This window comes from Maniola hyperantus, chromosome 4 (genome assembly GCF_902806685.2).
Source record: "Maniola hyperantus chromosome 4, iAphHyp1.2, whole genome shotgun sequence".
NCBI lineage: Eukaryota > Metazoa > Arthropoda > Insecta > Lepidoptera > Nymphalidae > Maniola > Maniola hyperantus.
The window spans coordinates 1,613,562-1,638,053 of record NC_048539.1 but is presented as its reverse complement, the minus strand read 5'-3'; the positions used below and the strand labels follow the sequence as shown (position 1 = coordinate 1,638,053).

At 38.2% G+C, this 24,492-nt stretch overlaps 1 protein-coding gene across 2 annotated transcripts in view; it reads left to right on the top strand.

Annotated features, from left to right (window-relative positions):
• The first annotated feature begins 603 nt into the window (after positions 1 to 603).
• The window catches only part of LOC117997115 (neuroligin-4, Y-linked-like), a 130,967-nt gene continuing 107,078 nt past the window's right edge, over positions 604 to 24,492 (top strand). For both annotated transcript variants that reach the window (XM_034985287.2, XM_034985286.2), the window contains exon 1: positions 604 to 835. The gene's annotated coding sequence lies outside the window, so the exon portion shown is untranslated. The remainder of the gene's footprint in view (positions 836 to 24,492) is intronic.

The following is a 24,492-nucleotide window of genomic DNA, read 5'->3' as shown; positions in this document are numbered from 1 at the left end:
ATATCAAATATAAATTTTTGGACCAAAGTTAAACAAACTCTGATTCGTGCAGCTTATTTTGCTTTTATTTTGGTCAAAATTTAACGGTAAATAACCGTAAACGTAACTTTAACCGCCTGTTATTATATAACTACACCTAAGAAGCGAAGTAGGATGCATATTATTAAGCCACACAATTTTACACAAGTAGAGTTAAATTTTGGTTAGAAGTTAACCAATCATGATTTGTGCAACCCACTTATTTTTGATGCTCAAATTTAACAACGGTAATCTTACTATAACTGCCCAAAATTCAATTGGCGTTAAGACATTAAAACGAGCTTTTTAAAAGTAGGAGATTCAGTAAGTATAACTTTTTCATCAGCAACGGTATTTACGGTATAATACGAGGCTTACTTATGTCTATCGTAAATAAAAATAGGAAAGTTGCTAACCTGCTAACCTATTTCCTAATTTGTTTCGCGAGCCTTTCTAAACAACGCCATCTACCCTCCATTAAACATATCAACTTTGAAGGCTGCAATCGAGTCGCCAATTCCCGCCCCGTGAAATTAGGTTCGAAATTCGAAGTATCACATTTCAGACTTCAGTTGCCGTCTGACCGCGGACGCGAGCGGACGTGTGGAGAGTGTTAAAGAACGAAATTTAAATTGAAGAAATTCGTTCCATAAAAATCTAGATACTCATTTCTTGACGATAACGTTGTGAGTTGTGTAGTTTATTGTGTTAAGTGACTTGATATTTTGTGTCCCAAAAAGTAAAGAATTGTTTTAAATGTGAGCCTACGACATGTTACGTTTGAAGTGGTTAAGTGAGACCAAATGTTACTTCAAAGGTATTTATATGTTACACTTTTAAGATTTAACTTTAATGGTTTTTTTTAATTAAATTGGTTTTTTTAAACCGTCTTTTTGCGATGTTTTATGCAGCGGAGGCAAGTGCTTTGAAAATTTTAATTAGGTGACTTTTAAATTTGCTGAAGCTGGGGTGGATGAGTGATGAATTTTAATCTCTGCTATGAAAGGAAATTGAGATCCCGAACTTTTTGAAATAATAACGACTCTGAATAGCTTCTGAACTAAACTTAAATAGCTTTATTAGGGTAGTATTATTTTTAATTTTCTTTGGATTGCATGACGACCGAAAAACGAAATTTCATCTATAAGTTCTTAACTTTCTTTTTTTGCGTTTCACATGTACCTAGCTACTTTATATACAAGAATAACATTAGGTAATTATTATGAGACCCTGTTAGGATATGGCAAAATATACATTAAAATAAGATAATGATAAGCTTTTAATGCTTATCGATAAAAAAGACTTTAGACGATTCTTTCTTGAATGTAGAAATAGTTAGTAGAATTTTTTGTCACATTTTAAACTGAATAAAGTAATGTTGTAGTTTTCTATCCTACTACTTAATTATCTGTTACTTTGCTCCACTTTCGTTCTGGTGGAACTTAATGGGGTCTAAGTGTATACTTCAGTTATCTACAGCAAATCGTATTACGTGCTAAATCTCAAGTTTATGTATAGAAACTTAATATGTATTTATTTATTTATACACTTGACTCTAATAAAAATTAGCATTTTAAAACATCATATTTCAGAAACGGATCTAGAAATCGACAAATGATGTTCCCACACCCACAGTATTTTTAAAAGACCTATTCAACAATACCCCACACTATGGGGTAGACGAGAAAAAAAAATCATCCCCACTTTACATGTAGGGGAACTACCCTAAAAAAATATTTATCACAATTTTATTTCACCACTTTTTCTGCGTGATTAATATTTATACCCACACCAAATTACAGATTTCTAGTACTAATAGTCTCTGAGATTAAGCGAGGACGGACGGACAGACGGACGGACATGGCGAAACTATAAGGGTTCCTTGTTTATTACGGAACCCTAAAAAGGACTGATACCATTATTATAGCACTAATAGTATCCAAACGGCATACAAAGTATTTCCCTCTTCAACAATATCGCCACTTGGAACCTACGACACGTTTCCTTAGTGTTTACTTTCCATTATCTTGTAGTCTAGTGTGTTGTTAGTGTACATTGTGATATTGTGTTCTATCTAACAATACCGTACATGGGGTGAATCTTTTATTCATCCGACGCATCGCGGTGAAAGGGACGAGGGAGGAAAGAGGTCCATTGTGGAACCACTTACGTCAGTAGGTACCTAAGTTTGAATTGTCTTGTAGAGATCCTCGTACTAGAAAAATGTACGCTTTTCATTTATTTACTCGTTGTTTCTTGCAAATTTATCCTTGTTTATTTATCTCGATATATAAAAAGAACTTGACTGCTAAGCGCACAAACGTGTCTATCCTTTCGCAACTCTGAATCACTGCTCGACTCTCCTCCATATGTTACCGACGATTGATCTCATATTTCGGCCACATCATACGGCGGGGGCATGACAGCTTAGAAAAGCTAATAGTGACGGGCAACATTGGGAGCAAAAGAGCGAGAGGCTGCTCACCAACTAGGTGGTCCGACCAGCTAAAGGAGTCCAGCAGGTGTGGATTTTATCACATTGTTAAAATGGCCACCAACAGAAGCCGATTCGAGGGCAGTTTGCCAGGACCACGATCTTCAGCAATGAAGGAACGACCGGAGAGAGAGATAAAAATAAAAGGTGACGAACTGACTAATCTATCAACGCACAGCTCAAACTACTGGACGGGTCGGTCTGAAATTTGGCATGCAGTTAGCTATTATGACGTAGACATCCGCTAAGAAAGTATTTTTGAAAATTCAACCCCTAAGGGGGTGAAATAGGGTTTGAAATCTTTGTAGTCCACGCGGACGAAGCCGCGAGCATAAGCTAGTTTATATATATGACGTAGCTCAACATCATTTTCCGGTTAAAAGTTTAAACTTTTTAAGCAAATTTTATAAATTATAAAAATTTGACGTATAGCAGAATCGAATCGACTACTGAAAGCATACTAATTGAACCTTAATAGGTAGCATTAAGAAACAATTAATTATTAAGAATGTACGGGAGCGGTGTGCAGGCTCGACCGTACCAAAGGGGAGATCTCCCACCGAGCGGTTGGTTGTGCTCGGTAGCGCCAGCTGGGCCGACGGTTATGTCTTGAAACTTCTATATATAGTCCAGATTGCAGAAAACTCCGTTAGTGCGATTGCTATCGGCGGTACATTTGTTCGGGACTACGTCATCGATTGAACAGCGCCATCTAGTTTCTATTGTGGCAACCGCCACATCACTCTCCTCCGAGATGAACGCGTAGTGTGAAGCAGTAAAGAGAGGTGGCGTTGTAGCGTGAAGGCGTGTGAAGGAAGGGCAATGGCTGCTAACCATCCAGAGAAGCGGTGGACCAGGACGCTTGTAGCTGGTGATGGAGTGCAGAGCCATTGTGCCCCGAAGCTGTGCTACATCCGTCTTACAGGCCTCGATGTGCTTGCTGTTGCTGCTTGTAGACTTGGAGTTGGAGGAGACGTCGGCTTGCGGTGTGTGATCCAAAGGTGTTGCGGTGTATGCGATCACCCTTGATCACGTTGAGTGCGCAGTGCGGAGTGCGGCGGCGTGCGGTTGATCTTCGATGACGTCGGCTGTTGTAGTGTGCGACCATTCTTGATTTCGTCGGTTGTTGAGGTGTGCGACCGTTCTTGATCACGTCGGGGTCACCAATGTACGGGAGCGGTGTGCAGGCTCGACCGTACCAAAGGGGAGATCTCCCACCGAGCGGTTGGTTGTGCTCGGTAGCGCCAGCTGGGCCGACGGTTATGTCTTGAAACTTCTATATATAGTCCAGATTGCAGAAAACTCCGTTAGTGCGATTGCTATCGGCGGTACATTTGTTCGGGACTACGTCATCGATTGAACAGCGCCATCTAGTTTCTATTGTGGCAACCGCCACAAGAAACATTTAATTTTTCATCTCAATGGCTCGGAAAGGATTCTTTTGCCTTCTTCTATCTAGTGATTTCCTCGCTGTAGTGAGATGAAAAGTTGTGTGTTTTGCACGGCTGCAAATTTATTTGCGCTCGAGCCTTTGAATTCCGAGCCAGAGAAGGATTCTAAGGTTGAACCACGAACGAAGCGAGTGGTTCAAAAATAGAATCCTGAGCGTAGCGAGGAATACAACCTCTCGCGACAAAATAAAAACTTTGCAGCCTTGCATAACAAATAACTATTAATAGCTAATTATTAGCATGTAGGTGGCGCAACTTGAAGTTAGTATCGATCCCAAAATTGCCCAATGCGCCTCAATAAGTTTTCACTTCAAAAATACAGAAACAGAATTTGAAAAAAATTTAGCCTTTTAGAGCAAAACACTAGATGAGAAAGTGTTTTTTCAAAACTTTGGCCGCGAAATGAAAAATAATTAAGCCCCAGGAAACACGGAATTGTTCCGGCGGGTTTCAGAGGAAATGGAAAAATAATACCGCGCTTTCATTAGCAGAATAACATAATAACATGAATCCGTAAAAGTGTAGTGGGTGTACTTTTACCCGGCTCTTTGAGGTCGTGACTTCATTTTAATTACTGATCACATATATGTAACTAATAAGACGACCTCCCTGGCGCAGTGGTAAACACTGTGGTCTTATTAGTGGGAGGTTCCGGGTCTTCTTCGAGGGAGGAAAAAATCCCTATGGACTTCTGCCTACCTGGCAGGGTGTGTCCAACTCGCACGGACTCTCTATAATAACCTCTCTATAATAACGAAATAACCTCCCCATGTCTACCTAGGTGAGCACGGAACAGCGTAAGCAAGCTGACCTTCTAAATTTCTGTCTTCCTCTTTTCTTCTTTTTCCCTCTCTTTTCTTCTTGTCATTATAGCCCTCAGCATTTGGCTATATCGTTGCCAGATGTCTTCGCTCGACAGCATGCGGGCTATAAGGTTACGGGCGTTCACACCCTCCGCGTCGGTGGATCCTAGCGCTTTTGACCTTGGGTTAGATTCCTGGCAGGGGTTTGGAATTTTATAATTTCTAAACTGGTCTGTTCTGGGGGGACTCTTCGGTCGTAGCTAGTTAGTTAGAACACTTTGATTTTCCGGGATAAAAAGTGAACTGTATCACTCTCCAGGTCTTTATCTATACCCATGCCGAAAATCACGTCCATCCGTGGCACCGTTGCGACGTAACTGAAGGACAAACCAACAAACCAACAAACAAACACACTTTCGCGTTTATAATAAGGGTACTGATTAAATCATTGACCTTTGAAAAAAGTTTACTTCGTACGAACAAACGACAAGCCAAAACTGTGAACTTTTTCCACCACAATATGAACAGTATTTACGTATATACTAGAGGTGACCAATTTATTTATTAACCTGTTAATTTAACACATATTAAAGTTTGTTGATTAACTGCGATACTAAAACTTAACAATTTTAAATAAAAAAATATTATTAAATCAAAAAATACAAATTATTATAGTTAGGACCTATACCTACGTTCTAAGTAGCTGCAGTAGGTACTTAAGTAGGTAGCGCGAAGATTCCAGGAAATTAAATTTCGAAGGGGGCGCGCGGTGCAAAACGCGCGCGCGACGACAATATACCTACCGATTGCGACCGATTACGTCATGCGCTAAAAATACCGATGCATTGAATATGGTTAAAAATAGCAAGTCAACTAATGTTAAATATCACCACATCGATATGATGATAAATTTAGCATATCAAATGATTTTGTTGTTCCCATCGAATACCTACGACGTGTTAATAAATAAGTTAAATAATTTTGTTATTTTTGTTGATGCTTTGATTTGATACATAAATAATACAATAGTCGAAATTTTTGTTATTTCTGTTTATTACCGATACTGTTCGATTAACGATAGTGCGCGTTCATAGACTTTTTGCTAGTTTATTTTTTCGGGTAATTTGATGGTGTAGTTTATTTTGCTCACTTCGTTGTCTGTCCGTCCGTCTGTCTGTTTGTGCGTCCGTCCGTCCGTCTGTCTGTGCGTCCGTCCGTCCGTCTGTCTGTGCGTCCATCCGTCCGTCTGTCTGTGCGTCCGTCCGTCCGTCTGTCTGTGCGTCCGTCTGTCTGTCTGTCTGTCAAGAAACCTACAGGGTACTTCCCATGGACCTTGAATCATGAAATTATCAGGTAGGTAGGTACCTAGGTTTTATAGCACACGCAAGGGGTAAAATTTGAAAACCGTAATTTCTGGTCACGTCATCATCATCATCATCATCATCAACCGATAGACGTCCACTGCTGGACATAAGTCTCTTGGAGTGACTTCCACTCCACACGTCACGGTCTTGCGGCGCCTGAATCCAGCGGCTCCCTGCGACTCGTTTGGTTACATCACCAAAAATAAATTGAAATGTGTTCATGAAAGTAGTGTTTTCAATTTTCAAAGTAAGATGAAATCAAGTGGGGTAGGTATCGTGTTTTTTTTTTTTTTTTTTAGTCAGTGTTATATTTTTAACGTGTTTATTTATCAATAAATTTTAATAACAATTATTGATATTATATTATGTAAGTTTAACAGTATTTGACACCACTAGTATATACTTCGTGGCTTAACGTGTTAACATGTTTGTTTTAACGCGTTGCGGTAACAAAGTTGTTTACTTAAATTATTTACATAATGTTATACTTGTTAACATAGTCTTATTTATACATTTATTTATTTATTTATTCATTTGTTACACTGGCTGACTGCCCCATCAGCAAAACGTGAGCTACCTACCGAAGACAACACTCTTGGAGCTTTCGCGTCCTTACATTAGTACAAACGGACGTGTACATTATCTTTGATTTTAATATATAGATACCAATAGCTGATACCCGTGACTTCGTACTCGTGGATTTAGATTTTGAAAAATCTCGTGGGAACTCTTTGATTTCCTGGGATAAAAAGTACCATATGTCACTCTCCAGGTCTTGAACCATACCCATGCAAAAGTGTGCTACGTTCGCTATCCCAATCTATTGATGGATTGATCAGATGTTCATAAGACATTTTGTCTACTACCTATCCTTCAATTTCGCCCATCATAGTGAGTAGGGCTATACAAATTTTCATCAAACACACCTGAAAACTATCGTCGCTAAGCTATGATTAAAAAACCACATTCAAATCAGACCAGCCTGAAGCGAGAAAATCACGGACATAATAGTATGTGCTAATATGAACCTGCTTTTTTGAACTCGGTAAAAAAGGAATACGAAAAGATTTGGGAAATGATGAAAACAAATCAAACATCAAATAATAGTGAGGGTTGATCCTTTCTGTATCTCTTAGACGTCCCCATAACCTTAAAAGGGGATGGTAATAAGGGAAAATAGAGCAAATGTCACGCCCTGTATTAAGCTGCCTTTCCGCCAGACATGTGAGCTGGAGCTAAGCGGTAACTGAGGTTAAAGCAAAGTTACGAAAGACCTGCTGCTCGATTGTGGTAAAATGACAGCTACAATGTTACGATCGCAATCACCTCTGATTGGCTGACGCTTGCTCACTATTGGGTACAATACATTGTTACAACAAGAATAGCATAAATTCAGCCAATCATAACAATTGCGATTGTAATAATGATTGATGCAGGTTTTACAGAATTGGCTTATCCACTAGAGCGGAGATGGGCAAAGATGTGTTTAACGGACCAATTGGATTTCTGATAACAGACGCGAAAAAATTATCACGTCATTTTACAATAACCGAATTGGTCTGCTAAATATAGCTCCGCCCATCTCCGTTCAGTACGCTTAGTACGAGATTTTATGTCTCACTAACGTTGATAGTATTCTAGTTTCGAAAACCTTCCGCATTATAGTAAACTGGATCTTAACTGCCTTGTTTTAAAGCTCAAGTTTGTCTACACATCTACAGCCAGCGCTCCAAGTGGAAACGTTGCGAAATTAAAGTTAGTAGCATTGAATTTTCGACTTTAATTCAAGGCAGTTTAGGTCCATATTACTTTGACGGTATTGTGTTTCGACTGTCGAATTCTAGCAACGTTTGGTGAGACGTAAAATCTTATACTAAGCGTACTGGTGGATACCGGACTAAAAACTACGTATCTATTTCCACCAAAGCTGTGACGTAACGGAGCGGAGATGCTATGAAGATGCGCTTTGCAATTGTGCGAGGAAGATGTACGCTTTGTCATTAGCTGTGCTCCATACTGCCCATAGCTACACTACTCTCGCATTCCTAGCTTGCATCCTTAACTTAACATCCATATCTCGCGTTCTTAGCTCGCATCCCTCCCTTCAACAGGTATGTAAAAATTTTACTTCATTGAATCCCTTTTCACCAGAGCTAAAGCTATGCTGTAAAAATAAAGCAATCCTATTAAAAGAGTACCTGAAGTGAGTTTAAATTCATACAGAAAAGTGGGGCATTATAAGCTACTTTTGGACTAGTTATTTGAATGTCCTCTCTTGTTCAACTTGCGCGCATAATGATCACACGCGTAGAAGCTTACCGAGAGGTTTACTCTTTATACTAACCTAACTACAACGTTAACCTGATCAGGGCACAAAATTACTATTACAACCAATCAATTAAAATGGCGACATAAACACAAAAGTATTTAATAGCATAATCATAATAACATAATTAGTTTTCTTCGTATACCGTTGGCTTCCTATAAAATAAAATAGCTTGGCTATTGGCTTTAAGAACCATCAACCACCCGTATTATTTTATACAGTCGACTCAACAGATCACGTGACTTTAATCCATACTAATCCATCCATACTAATATAATAAATGTAAAAGTGTCTGTCTGTCTATCTGTCTGTCTGTCTGTCTGCTAGCGTTTCACGGCTCAACCGTTCAACTGATTTTGACGAAATTTGGTACAGAGATAGCTTGCATCCCGGGGAAGGACTTTTTATCCTGGAAAATGAATGAGTTCCCACGGGATTTTCAAAAACCTAAATTTACGCGGACGAAGTCACGGGCATCATCTAGTTTATTATAAGTGCGTTAACACTATTGGTGTGTTGAACACGCATCCGTAGCATAGCAACATAGCTCTGGTGGAAAAACAGCCTTACAAGACCTTTGTGCTGGCTGGGCGAAAATTTAGATTTTCGTTTTTTGGTTTAATGTACGGGACGACGGAGAGTGCCGTACTACAGAGCCTTTTGCTTTGGATATAATTTGAAAAGAAAATGTGACTACTAGCTGCAAGCTTTCAATTTGCGAAAAAATCTACTTTTTTACGTGCCCCAGCGTGAGTTTCTTTAGTTATAAGTCCCGCAAATTGCTATTGCGCTGGAAACATGTCTAATTAACATCGAAATGACGTCATTTTGACGTCAGCCGAAATAAAAATATACCATCAGCTTGAAACTTCAGTCTAGTGCCGACGTCACTAAAATGGCAGCCACGCGCATTAGCAATTTGCTGGACTTATAGCTAGTCACACGTTACTTTTAATTAAGAGCTTATTAAGTGGTGATTTTATGTTATGTTCGTTTTAAGAAATTAATAACACTTTCTTTAATGGTGTAGGCACATCTGATGTGCCTGTTTCGATGTTTCTTATAAAGTTTTTAAGTTTGAGTTTACCATAAAGTTCTCAAAAAAAATCCTGATCAAGTGAAAGTCCCTTTACTTGCGCTTTGGGAAAATACTACCTGCCGAATTTCATGATTCTAGGCCAACGAAAAGTCTAAATATATGTATAAAAGGAAAAGGTGACTGGCTGATTGATCTGTCAACGCACAATTCAATCTACTGGACGGATCGGGCTGAAATTTGGCATGCAGATAGCTATTATGACGTAGACGTTCGCTAAGAAAGGATTTTTGAAAAGGTATTGCCTAACGGGGTAAAAAGGGATTTGAAATTTGCGTAGTCCACGCGCACGAAGTCGCGAGCATAAGCTAGTACCCTATATGTTTGATTCCCTTGACGGGTCTTGACAGACACGACAGGCAGACAAAGAAGTGATCCTATTAGGGTTCCTGTATTGTTTTGGAGATACGGAACCCTAAAAAGAAGAAGATTAAAAGGAATACTGCTTAGTCAATATAGTTTTGTGTACAACAGCTTTGGAAAACAACAAAACAATTTTTCCAATCTAGAAATGGTATCAAGATATTTACAGACACCGACTAAGTAAAACTTCGGTCGTAACACTTGTAGGTTATGAAACTTAGCGACTATAGGGATTTAAGTTATACAAAGTGTAGGGCTGCCAAACATAATAGTTTTTTTTCATCATCATTAACCGATAGACGTCAACTGCTAGACATAGGCGTCTTGTAGGGACTTCCACACGCCACGGTCTTGCGCCGCCTGAATCCAGCAGCTCCCTGCGACTCGTCTGATGTCGTCCGTCCACCTAGTGGGAAGTCTTCCAGCACCTTGGAACCCCAACGTCTTCCCATTGCCATTGCCACTTCAGCGTCGCAGCCCGTTGAGCTATGTCGGTTACTCTAGTTCCCCTACGAATCTCCTTTCTGATTTGATCACGTAGAGAAACTCCGCACATAGCTCTCTCCATCGCCCGCTGAGTGACTTTGAGCTTTCTTATGAGGCCCATAGTTAGCGACCATGTCTCGGATCCATATGTCATCACTGGCAACATTTTACTTAGATATATAAATTAGCCCTTGACTGCACAATCTCATCTAGTCGTACCTACGTGATGATGCAGTCTAAGATGGAAGCGGGCTAACCTGGAAGGGGTATGGCAGTTTCTATTAAACCCATACCCCCTTTGGTTTCTACACGGCATCGTACCGGAACGCTAAATCGCTTGGCGGCACGGCTTTGCCGGTAGGTAATAATATTATCTTAGATTTCCAAAAGTGTGTGTTATAGTGTTAAGGTAGCTCAGTTCGGTGCTTTCTCCATACAAACGTAGGAGGGAAAATACAACAATATTCGATATTGTACGCACAAAACTAAGAATTATATCGATTTATCTCGTCATTATCTAGGTTTATTGATATATAAAATATTGAAAAAAATATTGATTTAAAAGTTACGAGGCTCAAAAAATTCCTATTTTAACACTAAATTAATGACAACTTTGGGCGTAAATAAATAAGATTAGGAATATGAAAATACTAAAACAATTTATCATTAGACGTTGTTTATTTATTCATTAGTTGAAATAACTTTACTTTGCAAACATAAATTCAGCGGTTTTTTCTCAAAAATACTTTTCCTAAACCCTTTTCGCGCGCTTGATTTCAGTGAAAATCATCGTGCCTCTCAACTTTCTCATACAATGTCAAGTGAAAAGCAAACATGTTACCCACGTGCGCTGCCTATTTTGGTCGAGCGTCCTGCGTCACCTTAAAGCATTTTAAATAAGAGATTACAATCTAGATGTGAGTTTTGGAATATTTTAGGGTTCCGTACCCAAAGGGTGCCAACGGGATCCTATTACCAAGCTTTAGCTGTCGCTCCGTCCAGCCGTCTGCCCGTCTGTCTGTCAGCGAGCTGTATCTCGTGAACCGTAATAGGTAGAAAGTTGAAATTTTCACAGAATGTGTATTTCTATTGCTGTTATACCTAACAACAAATAATAAAAATTTCAAAATGACCGCCGTGCAAGACTCGCCAAGATTTTATATTATGTGAAGATGAGGTCCAGGGAGGCCAAAAATAATTAGGTATTGGATTTCTTTTTTGAATCTCAGTAGGTACTCTTAACCTGTGCCTCGCTGAGCACTAAAGCCGACGGTCCTGGACCTGATTTCTCTCCGGTTGTGTCGGACTTCTGTCCCATCAGCTGTAAGAGTGAGACGCACAGACAATAAGTTGCGGACATAAGCTAGCTGGAAATAATAAGAGGCAGCCCCGTTTCACGTGCGGGTGCAATGAAACTGATCCCGCATGCACGGAGCTTTCGTAACGCTTCGTAACACAAGTAGTTTGTTCGTGCACATAATACGCGCCAAGATTTCATATTACGTGAAGACGTGGCGGGGCTGCCAAGTGAGATAATAATGGATATGTAGATTATATAAGAACACTAACAGTGGTGAGCGCTGTGGTCTTAAAAGTGGGAGGTCCCGGGTTCGATTCCTGGCAGGGGTTTGGAATTTTATAATTTCTAAATTTCTGGTCTGGTCTGGTGGGAGGCTTCCGCCGTGGCTAGTTACCACCCTACCGGCAAAGCCGTGCCGCCAAGCGATTTAGCGTTCCGGTACGATGCCGTGTAGAAACCAAAGGGGTATGGGTTTAATAAAAAACTGCCATACCCCTTCCAGGTTTGCCCGCTATCATCTTAGACTGCATCATCACTTACCACCAGGTGAGATTGCAGTCAAGGGCTAACTTGTATCTGAGTAAAAAAAAAAAAAAGTTGCCACCGACTTCGTCCGCGTAAAATTTCTGATTTCCCAAGAAATTAGAAATTTTATACTTCAAAAACCTAGGACTTTAGGTGCTGCAAATGGTCATGGGCGGCGGTAATCACTTAACATCAGGTGACCCGCCTGCTCGTTTGCTCGCTATATCTATTAAAAAAAAAAAAAAAAACTTTCATATAAGTTTCCAAACCCTATTTCACGCCCTTACTTATCCAAACCGTTTCTTAGCTGACACCTACGACCTAGAAGGAACCTTTCCAAGTTTGTAGGCTTTATAGATCCAGAGATTTCGGAAGTAATCAGTCAGTCAGTCAGTCAGTGAGTGGTATTACGCTTTTAAGGAAAAACGGAACCCTAATAGGATCACCTTGTTGTCTGTCTGTCTGTCTCACCTGTCTGTCTGTGTCAGAGAGACCTCTGTCGGTCTGTCAAGAAACCTACAGGGTACTTACCGTTGACCTAGAATCATGAAGTTTGGCAGGTAGGTAGATCTTATAGCTGACATTTGGGGAAAAATCTGAAAACCGTGAATTTAGGGTTAGATCATACAAAAAAAATTTAATTGTGGTCATGAACTAATAATTAGTATTTTCAATTTTCGAAGTAAGATAGCCATATCAAGTGGGGTATCATATGAAAGGGCTTCACCTGTACATTCTAAAACAGATTTTTATTTATTTTTATGCATCATTGTTTTTGAATTATCGTAATTAAGTGTCGAAAAAATACGACTGTAGTACAGAACCCTCATTGCACGAGCCTGACTCGCACTTGGCCGGTTTTTGAACTACCATACGGTTTTACTAAACATACCCTAATTTGACTGTCATCAATTATATGCTAGCTAAACGGTTCCTTAAACTAATTTAATTGATTTTGTAAAGAAGACCTACGTATATTCTGAATACTTAATGTACTTCTTAGAAAGCTCTAGTCATTAAAATCTTAAACAGTAAAGTCTTTGTTCCGCTCTAATGGTGAACAATTAAGGTTCGAACGTCAAAGCCTAAAGTATTTTAACTTGTGGACTATTTTAATTTCGAGGCCAATCCATTAAAACTTTAACACTAAATACCCAAGTTTGTGTTTTATATGGTGCACAATAATGAACGGAACTTCGAAGTTTTAGCATAAGATTATACTAAGTAAGTAGGGACGTTTTGTTTCTTACTTTTTGTTCCGTCACAAAAAAATACTTTTAGAATCAGATGTTTTATTTGCAACTAGCCGCCCCGGCGAACTTCGTGCCGCCTAGTGGGCTGATTACACCTACCGAGTAGTGAAGCGAGACAGTAAAATGTCACTCGGCCGAGACAGTGCTGTGGCCGAGAAATTGCGGCGAAATTGCACTCGTTAAAGTGTTTATACCGACCGAGTACTCGGCCGAGGACACTGACTTGCCACTGTACTCGGTAGGTGTAATCAACCCATAATAATAATATAATAGTTTTTTATTGTCAGGCATAAAACCCATAAACACATTTAAAAATTACAATAAAATAAAAATCAATTTACATTACAAAGCATACATAAAGATTACGACTAACTGAAATGGTTAAAAAACTCATTTCAGATGTCACAGGTCACAGGTATTACTTTCTGTTCTTATCCTGGTGTACAGATAGCCAATAACTAAAAATAGGGCTGGGCATCCCTTCACAAACGACCTTGAGTATTGCATTGTTAGAGCTCCGAAGTCTTTCCCAAAAGAATGCTACGCGAGTTCTAACAATACAATAGAAGTCAGGCACCCCCGCTTCGGCAAACATAGTAGAAGCACTGCAATACCTCGGCAATCCCATGAGTATTCGGAATGCGTCGTTATATTGTACTCGTATTGCAGTAAACGACTTTTTAAGAAAGTTTGTCCATAACTGGCACGTATAAAAGCATTGGCAGTAGGCGTTAAATAACAATAACAGTCGATTCTTTTTCAGGATTTTTTTTAAATTTTTCTCTCCGTAAGAACCATCTTCGTACTTCAAGGAATATTATAAAAAAAGAATTAGCGAAATAGGTTCAGCGGTTCTCGAGATTGGCGATGAGCAACACATTTGGTGATTCATTTTTATATTGTAGACAGATATATTATTGTGAACTTTTACAAAATGTAGGATTTTTAAATATATTTATTCGCGTCCTTTTTTGTGGTATCATATGATGAATTATGATACCACAAAAAAGTTGTTATAGTATGATTCTGTCTTAGTTATTTGCTAAATCACCTACAGCTTAAAACTTCTAATCCCGAAATTAATAATTTAATAACTTGTAAGTAAGTACTTAGTTAATAAACTTTGTTTATTAAGCTGTACCTAGTCATAAAATGAATTTGGGGCTTTTTAGGTCAGGTCATAACGGGGCAAATTGGGCAGCTTGGGGCAACTTTAATTTAGATTGCGTGTCAAAGTTTTGGGTAAATTGCAACTAATTTAGTTTTGTCATTTAATTAGTGTTCCGTATCTCTAGAAAAGGTTTATACTCCTACTTACCACTCTCATCTCACCGGTTTAAGAGGAGTTTATTCGTCGCAGGCTCTATACAAACGTAGTTTGTCTCTCATTTTAATACTAAGCAATTTAAGTAGACACGTTCTAGGAACTGATAATATTATACAGGCTGTAACCAGAACGCTAGCAAAAACGAAAACAGGTGATGATTACTGATATGATACTACAAAAAAAAACCTATGATTTTGTAAAAGTTCACGATATATTGCATATAAAACATCTGACTGACGCCAGAGGTCAACGAACGTTACGTAAGTAGGTCACTCCGAGTCAATGTCTCGTTGTAGGTGGGGTATTGACCCGAGTTTTGCATGCTATACATTGCGGGTTTGAAAAATACGAAATCACTAAAACTACAAAATGAGGCAAATGGTTATTGCCCTTGGTATTGGATGGTGTTTAGATAGTATAACAATAACTTTAAGTTTTTGCTGGCGTTCTGGTTACACCCTGTATATTATGTAAAGTATTATGTGCATGGTGAATTGTGTTTGCAGGTAACATTTAAGTTAGACTTACACTCGAGCAAAATCTAAGCTTAGTGAAATGTTCTCGCAGTGAAGTTATAATATGTTTGTTTTTACCATTTATTTCATTTGTGTAATAATTTACTCGTGTTGGTGACTAAAGTTACCTTTTTGCTAATTTAATGTTTGGTTTCAAGTATTTTGTTAATTAAAACTGCTATGAATAGGTTTGAACGCTTTATCGGTCGCAGTAAATATAAGTAATTAAATATCACTTGCTTAAACTCGAGAGTTCTCTATGATGTTCTCAAAGGTGTATGAAGTCTGCCAATTCACACTTGGCTAGCGTCGTGAACTTTGCTTTAAGCCCGTCTTTTTTTTTCCTAACGGGATTTTTGGAAACCTGCTGCGCGATTGCGCGGGAATGACAGCTACAATATCACAATCGCAATCATCTCTGATTGGTTAATGCTCGCTGACTATTGGCTACAATGCATTGTTGCAACAAGAATCGCACAAATTCAGCCAATCAGAACAATTGAGATTGTAATAATGATTGATGCAGGTTTTAGACAATCGCCCTACTGAATCCAGACGAACAAAGTCGTAGATATTAGCTAGTCATTAAATAAAAATATTTTTATTTCTATTTTAGGTTGGTTTGGTACATTAAGGTCTCTTTTTTCTGCGTCGCCCGTACATACACTTGTGACTGGATAATACTAAATTCTAGAACTTAACTAAACAAATGTTTTCTTGTAAACAAATAAAATTCGAGAACTAGCTTTATGCTTGCGACTTCGTCCGCGATGTCTACACAAATTTTAAACCCCTAATTTACCCCCTTAGGGGCTTATTTCCAAAAATCCTTTCTTAGCGGATGTCTACGTCATAATAGCATGCCAAATTTCAGCGTGATCCGTTTCTACAGATTGAGATGTGCGTTGATAGATCAGTCAGTCAGTCAGCTTTTCCATAATTATATATTTTGCAGAAGATTCAAATGCAACCCCCATTTCCAATGTGTTATTTGCCCTGACTCATACGCAAACACTATCTAAAAGAGATCGCGAAGTCAATAATAGCCTAGCAGACAATCGCGACGCGGGTTTGCTTTACTTTTAATTAAAAACGGGCGACGCGTGAAATCAGTACGCTGGTGGCGTGTTTCTAATTATTTGGAGCAGATGTTTTATTCGTATCAACATCACAGTTTAGCTATTATACAGTGAACCAAATCAATAGGCGTTGGGGTCATAAGGTGCTGGAATGGTGGCCATGTACCACGGAGCGCAGTGTTGGATGAATCTTTCATAGGTCGACGGGCAGTCTAAAGCGAGTAGCTGGGAGCCAATGAATTACTTTAATACGAGGACTGGGTGTCTCTGATATTTAGTAATTCATCCGTACTAATATTACAAATCCATACACCAATATTATAAATGCAAAAGTGTGTCTGTCTGTCTGCTAGCTTTCCACGGCCCAACAGTTTAACCGATTTTGATGAAAATTGGTACAGAGTTAACTTACATCCCGGGACGGTTTTTGTCCTAGAAAATCAAAGAATTTTTGTTGTTCAAAGTTGCATGAAATTTGGTACAGGGTGGCTAGCGTCCCGAAAATTGACATAGGCAACTTTTTTCCGGAAAATCAAAGAGCTCCCACGGGATTTTTAAAACCTTTATCCGCGCGGACTAAGTCGCGGGCGTTCTCTAGTACATTAATAATTTGAAGCTACGTAAATTAAACTTTAAAACTTGAACTTTGACGACCTTCCTGGCGCAGTGGTGAGCGCTGTGGTCTTAATAGTTTGGAATTTTATAATTTCTAAATTTCTGGTCTGGTCTGGTGGGAGGCTTTGGCCGTGGCTAGTTACCACGCTACCGGCAAAGCCGTGCCGCCAAGCGATTTAGCGTTCCGGTACGATGCCGTGTAGAAACCAAAGGGGTATGGGTTTAATAAAAACTGTCATACCCCTTCCAGGTTAGCCCGCTATCATCTTAGACTGCATCATCACTTACCACCAGGTGAGATTGCAGTCAAGGGGTAACTTGTATCTGAATTAAAAAAAAAACAAAAAAAACTATGTAAATATGACTGTTTTACAATAACGCGCCCTGCTGTTCCACCAAACACTACTTAGTCGGTGCGGGGACAGATTCGGCAGATTTCATTTCTTACCTAACTGTATGATAACTAAACTGTGATTAACATTGAGCGGTTCGGCAAAGGGAATTTGGTTAAAGTATTATGTAAACAACGTTGAATTGCTTTGTTTTTCTGCTAAGCAATACTTTGGGTAAATGTAAACAACAACATAATTATTTTAAATAAACAGAATCCATATAAAATTGAAATTTATTATTATTATTGTTGTTCAGTCAGTTTTTATAAAACTTAACAATACAAAAACTTTTATAATATAATTTTCAGAAACCATTCAAAGCTTAGCATTAGGCATCTGAAATTCTTAGAACTGTTATATATCGTTATAACATAATGCCTTTGTACAATACATACGTTTCAATTTACACGCATATTTGAAGCACGAGACGCAATCATAGAATTCTATGAGGCTTATCAAGAGTTTTAATCTTTTAAATAACCTAACTGCATTATTTATTTGACTAGTGCGCAATTGCTAATAACAACTGCTCAATCAAAATGGCGACCTAAACACAAAAGTATTTAGTAGTCGTTGAGTCTCGAGTCGGAACGAGACTGGAGTAAATTTCGTATTTATACAAAGCGATTCAAGACGGCTGCTTCGGCACAGATCGCGTGACATCGGATGAGTCAAATATTGTCTAATTTCCTAAACTAACTTCAATAATCTAACACTATAAATGGCGTGATTCTCGAAGTTTCGAATTCTCATACTAAGGGTAGGTACTGGGCGAAATAACGTGATAAGTGGCACTAAGTGTATCATTGTATCACAAGAATTTCATTGAGTTCTAGGGAACACTTTTCAAGTCGCTACTCTATTTGATAAATTAATTTCTCGACGCGATAATGGCGGCGCAATTTAACATTCCAGTAATTTAATAAAGAAACTTGTATTTTGCCAGAAATGTGTTTATTAAAATTGAATAGACCTCCTTCGCAAGTTAAGAAATTCTCGTCTTATTTTATAATGAAAACTTTAACGTTGTGAACGAAAAATGTTTTTGTTTTATAAAATACCAGATGACGTCATGAAGACTAAAATAATTTAATTGTGACGTCATCATCGTGATCAAACCATCGCCGGCTCACTACAGAGCACGGTTCTCCTCTCAAAGTGAGAAGGGTTTTGGCCATAGTCTACCACGCTGGCCATGTGCAGATTGGTAGACTATTCACACACCTTTGAGAACAGTATGGAGAACTGTCAGGCATGCAAGTTTCCTCACGATGTTTTCCTTCACCGTTAAAGCAAGTGATATTTAATTACTTAAAGCGCACATAACTCCGAAAAGTTAGAGGTGCGTGCCCGGGACCGAAACCCCCACCTCTGATTAGAAGGCGGACGTCCTAACCACTAGGCCATCACAGCATCACTTGTGACGTACTTACTTAATAATTACTGAAATAATTAGATATATATACAACTGGACGTTATATCATGAATATAATAATATTTTTACATTCATTTAAAGGTGGATTTAGACCAAACGAGCGAATGCTCATGTCAAATTATTCTCTTTGGATAAAGTAGGTTCCGTCTAAGGTATAGGCGTCAGCTAAAAAACGGTTTAAAGAAAATCTAACGCTAAGGGGGTGAAATGAGAACTGTAAGGTTATATGAAAGCATAATGATATGACATTGGGCATTTTAGAGCAACTTATTGCATTGTATTTTGAATTTTAAAAATCATTTTTAAAAATAGACTAATTTCTACTGGAAAATATTTTTAGACCCTATTGAGCTCAGTAGCTATTAGTGTAAGACGCTGAGTTAGCAAATCACCCCCGGTGAAATGGGTTGATCATGATGATGATGATGATGATGATGATGATGATGATGATGATGATGATGATGATGATGATGATGATGATGATGATGATGAGTCATGTGAAAAGCATAGAAACAAAGAAACAAACCTAGTTTCTTATTCTACGCGTACAAGCATGGTTATAAATCACGCATTATGGAGATTATGCAGAAGATTGCAGACGGCAAAACACTGCTATGACATAATATACTATGTCATAATGGAAGCTGACCTACTTCCTTTAAAAGGTTTTACACCGCAACCCCTTTTAAGGTGAACGCACACTTATCCGATCCGAACGCGTCGAACGAATCGAAATCAAGGAGGCCTCGCACACCTATCCGCAGCAGAAGACTCGACCGCGCCGAAAGGATCGACTCAAATTAGAATCACTCATTTTTTAAACAATGAAGAAATAGTACTCGCGCGTTGCTCTGTCGTACGCAACTGATAGAATGCGAGCTCATCGGTCGAATCAACCGCATAAACCGCGCTGAACCTGATGTCGTCATCCGTATACGTCTAGGATTTTTGGGGTTCTTGCAGATTCGGACGATTCTACGCGGAGAAGTGTGCGAGGTTTCATGAGATTTCATATACAGAATTCTAAAATTCGACGCGTTCGGCTCGGATAAGTGTGCGTTCACCTTTTAAGCTCGTACAAACGTACTTTATGACCCGTACCCTGTGGCGTGGGGCCAAAATGGCACCAATGATAATTTTTCAGGTTTACCTAAAAAAATTCGCACTGTGGGTAAAACCTTATATTAGCATTTAAATCGCGTGGAACGTGCTTCAAAATTACTGGCTCAAATTTTGGAAGCTAATTTCAAACCCCTATTTAACCCTCTTAGGGGTTGAATTTTCAAAAATCCTTTCCTAGCGGATACCTACGTTATAATAGCTATCTGCACCCCAAATTTTAGTCCGATCAAGTAGTTTGGACTGTACGTTAGTAGGTCAGTCAGTCAGTTCCGTTTTTAGTTTGTTATTCTTTCGGTATTATTACATTTTGTTTGACAGCGCTAAAGTGAAGTGCGCGACAGGTCGAGATGGCAATCAGGGTATAAGGAGGGAGGATGCACCGCACAATCGCACGTCACGCGTGCTATCTCGACATGTCGCGTACTCTACACTTTAGCGCAGAGCTGTCAAACAAAATTTAATAATACGAAATGAATAATAAACTAAAAACGAAACTAGTTCAGTTATTTGACACCCGAAACTTTAATACGCAGTTCAAAATTGTATTAGCCCCCAGGCGTCTAATATTCTCGTCATACTTGACCTAAAAAGCCCCAAACCGTATGGGACCGATTAACATGACAATATTGGGGAAAATTTAATTTGAAAAGTTCCATAACTCCATTCTGGTCATGACGTTAAAAGAACACGCATAATTTTATCTTAATATATATAAGGAAAAGCTGACTGACTGACTGATCTATCAACGCATAGCTCAAATCAAGATAGAGCCTCAATAGCTCAACCGGTATAGGAGTGGACTGAAACCGAAAGGTCGACGGTTCAAACCCCGCCCGTTGCACTATTGTCGTACCTACTCCTAGCACAAGCCTGACGCTTAATTGGAGAGGAAAGGGGAATATTAGTCATTTAAGATGGCTAATATTCTTAAAAAAAAAAAAAAAAACAGTGGACGGATAGCATGCAGATAGCTATTATGAAGTAGGCATCCGTTAAGAAAGGGTTTTTAAAAATTCAACATTTGTTCAAAATTTCAAAATTTGTGTACACGCGGACGAAATTGCGGGAATAAGCTAGTAGGTAATAATGTGACAATGGCGCAACGGGTGGGGCTTGAACCGCCGACCTTTGGGAATTCAGTCCGCTCCTTATCCGTTGAGCTATTGAGGCTCTAAATGTGGCAAAAAGTGTTACGTCACGGCTTATAACTCTGTCTACGGAAAGAAGTCAGTGTAGTGTAGTTTCACAAATGACAGAGACGAAAATCCTTACTACCCTTGAACCAGCCCGAGTCAAAGTAGAATAAATCATGCCATGACACGCATCAATATTCAGAATTAATCCAACCCTATTTTCCCAATCGCAATGAGAGCTTAAAAGAACGGTCACATTTGCTAGAAAGGTTCCTTATCCCGGAAATAAGGCGCACGGAAAGGAAATCTGCCGCATTTTAATAAAATCGACAATACGGACCAGGTGTTCCATTTCGTTTCTACATCCGGAAATCAAATTTTCCCTTTTTTGTGACATAGTGAAACTTAATTAATTTTATTTATTTATTTTATTTCGAAAAGCAGTTAGGTATACATGACATTGTTTTTTCCCTTATTTTTTTTACTTTACTACTTTTACCTCTATTTTCTCTCTCAAAGTCGAGTTTTTGGTTTTCTTACGTAAATTCTATCTTTGAAAACATGTTATTGGCTTCGATTTTCTTATGTTTTTATCTAAGTATTTACTTTTTCCAATTAGCCGTACGTTTCCTTATAAAATAAAATTTTAATTTGAGTAATAAAAATACTGTTAATGTGTATGCTTAATAGATAAAATAACTGATATATAAGTTATTGTTAACAATTTATTGAACTGAATTTTTAGAAATGATTCAACATTAATAATAATTTATTTATTAAAATAATACCTACATCATTAATAACATTAATGATTTCTGAGTGATGCTTATGTGTATAAGGTAGGTACTAAAATTTATTGGCCGTACAGATATCGAAATAATATATTATATTATATTTTTACGAGTTCATACTGTTGTTAGTCCTTTTAAATTAAACTAATAAGTTGTTTACAAATTGTTAGAAGAACTGACGCGATTCACAACGTGCGCTATTTCCAAAGGCCTTTGATTGCAGTCTGGCTCGATTTTAGTTTAGACTAGAATCTAGATCCGCGCGTGGATGGAGCATAGTACAAAAAATCTTATTGTGATTCACGTTCAGCTTGTACGTAGGTAATCAAACTTCCAGGGACACGTACGAAGCAAAAATTCAAAAGTCAAATGTTTTATTCAAAATCACTACCCAAATGCGCAAGTTGTCCTTCAATCACGTCGCAACGGAGCAACGGATCGACGTGGTTTTTGGCATGGATATAGTTAAAGACCTGGAGAGTGACATAGGCTACTTTTTATCCCGGAAAATCAAAGAGTTTCCAAGGGATTTTTAAAAAACCTAATTCATCAGCTAGTATAAAATATAAAAAAGAGAAATATAGGTACAACTATTCTACCCAATAACAATAAAGTAACTAACTAGCCGCAAACATAGCATTATTTGATTAAAAGCATATTAAATGACAAAAACCATTAATCTTCGTGGTAAATAAAATATTAACTCTACTTATAAAAAAACAAAAGCTACTGTGAAAAGATCGGCAAAAAAACTAAAAATTGAAGTTACGACGCCGACGAAAAAAGTGTGTCAAAAAGGTCATGACCCCAACGAAGTTGTTTCACTTTCACGTATTTTCAGCTTCAGTTCGACATTGTGAGGAAAAGCGTGTCTCCACAATGGCGTCAATTCTTTAAACTAAATTTAGAGTAACGGCGGTTAAGCACTCATCCGATCGGAGTCCGTGAAAATACGTTTCTTTTAGTTTTTTATGGTTTATGACATAAATGTCATAGATAATCGCTGGTATTCTCACGGATGACGGATAGAACTCGGATGACAGAAGTGCAGTGCGTAATCGCCGTAAGCAACTGCATCTTTTAGCTTTTAATATTGCTAAAAAAGTACAGAAAATTTCAGGTAACCCCTAATGCTCATATCCCTAATGTTTGATAGATGTCGTTTATGGATAAAACCGAGAGCACTCTAGTTCACTTTGACTAAAGTTACGAGGTTTGACAGTTCAAAATAAATTAATTATGTCTGTCCTTTTCTTATCACGTTGATGAGAAAAAGATGTAAATACCGTTGCGAGGAAAAAATGTATTTCCACACTGTCAAGTATTTGACCTTTTGCTTATATTGCAATTAAATTTCGAGATTCGGCGTCATCAGCTCTTTTTGATCTTTGACCTTTTTTTGATTAAAATCTTGATGATATTTTTATTATTACGAGTGTTTTGGCTAAAGATATTCAGGAAGAAACCTACCTACTGCGTTCCATTTTGTGCCTTTTGTAACTTTGCGTTTTTGGCGTTGTGCAACTAAACGACCGTTTCAGCAAAAATAGAATAATAACAAAAGTCGTAGATAGTCGAATTTAATCTAAACCTAAAATTGATAAATACATAATTAATTATGTATTTATCAATTTGGTTCCGTACCTCAAAAAAACCCCTTATAGGATCACTTTGTTGTCTATCTGTCTATCTGTCCGTCTGTCCACTGTATCTGTCAAGAAAACCTATAGGGTACTCCCCGTTGACCTAGAATCATGAATCAAGAGAGAGAGAGCAAATAATATTAAGAAATAAATCTTTAGGCGATAAAGAGGCATGTATAAATTTTAGGCTGCAGTGCTGTGTGAACTAAATCGTACTAAAACATGTTTGAGGAACGTTCTTCTGGCATAATACAATAATTCAATTCAATTTTGTGATAAAAACAAACATCAATTCCATTAAAATACTCGTGTCGTAAAGTTTTAATTCAATTTACCCCAACATTTGTAATACTAAGCGGAGTTACTTTAAAGGTGATGCATAAATTATTTCTCTTGGGTGCGTAAGCGACTTACTTATGTATGTTGTCTAAGAGCTGGTAGAAAACTTTACGAAGGTACTTATTCAAAGCTGAGAGTCTAAATATTAAAAGAAAAAGGTGACTGACTGACTGACTGACTGATCTATCAACGCACAGCTCAATCTACTGCACAGATGGAGCCGAAATTTGGCATGCGGGTAGGCATTCGCTAAGACAGGATTTTTGAAAATTCAACACATATGGGGGTGAAATAGGGGTTTGAAATTTGTGTAGTCCACGCGGACCAAGTTGCGGGAATAAGCTAGTTTGTTATATGAGAGAAAAAGAAATTGAAAAGATTTAAATTCAATTAAACTTTAACAAGTACTTTCGAATCGCTAAAGGAATCTATTACAGGCACTTGTTCGGAATACCTTTCCTACCAAGATGAACCAGCAAGAAACTCGGCAGTGACTGCTCTTTTTAATTCTTTAATTTACAATAATATTAAAAGCAATGTATAAGTTATTGAAGAATCAAAAAGGCTTAGACTATAGTCCGGGTATCAGCCGGGTTCGTAGCTAGGGAAGATGAGACTGAAG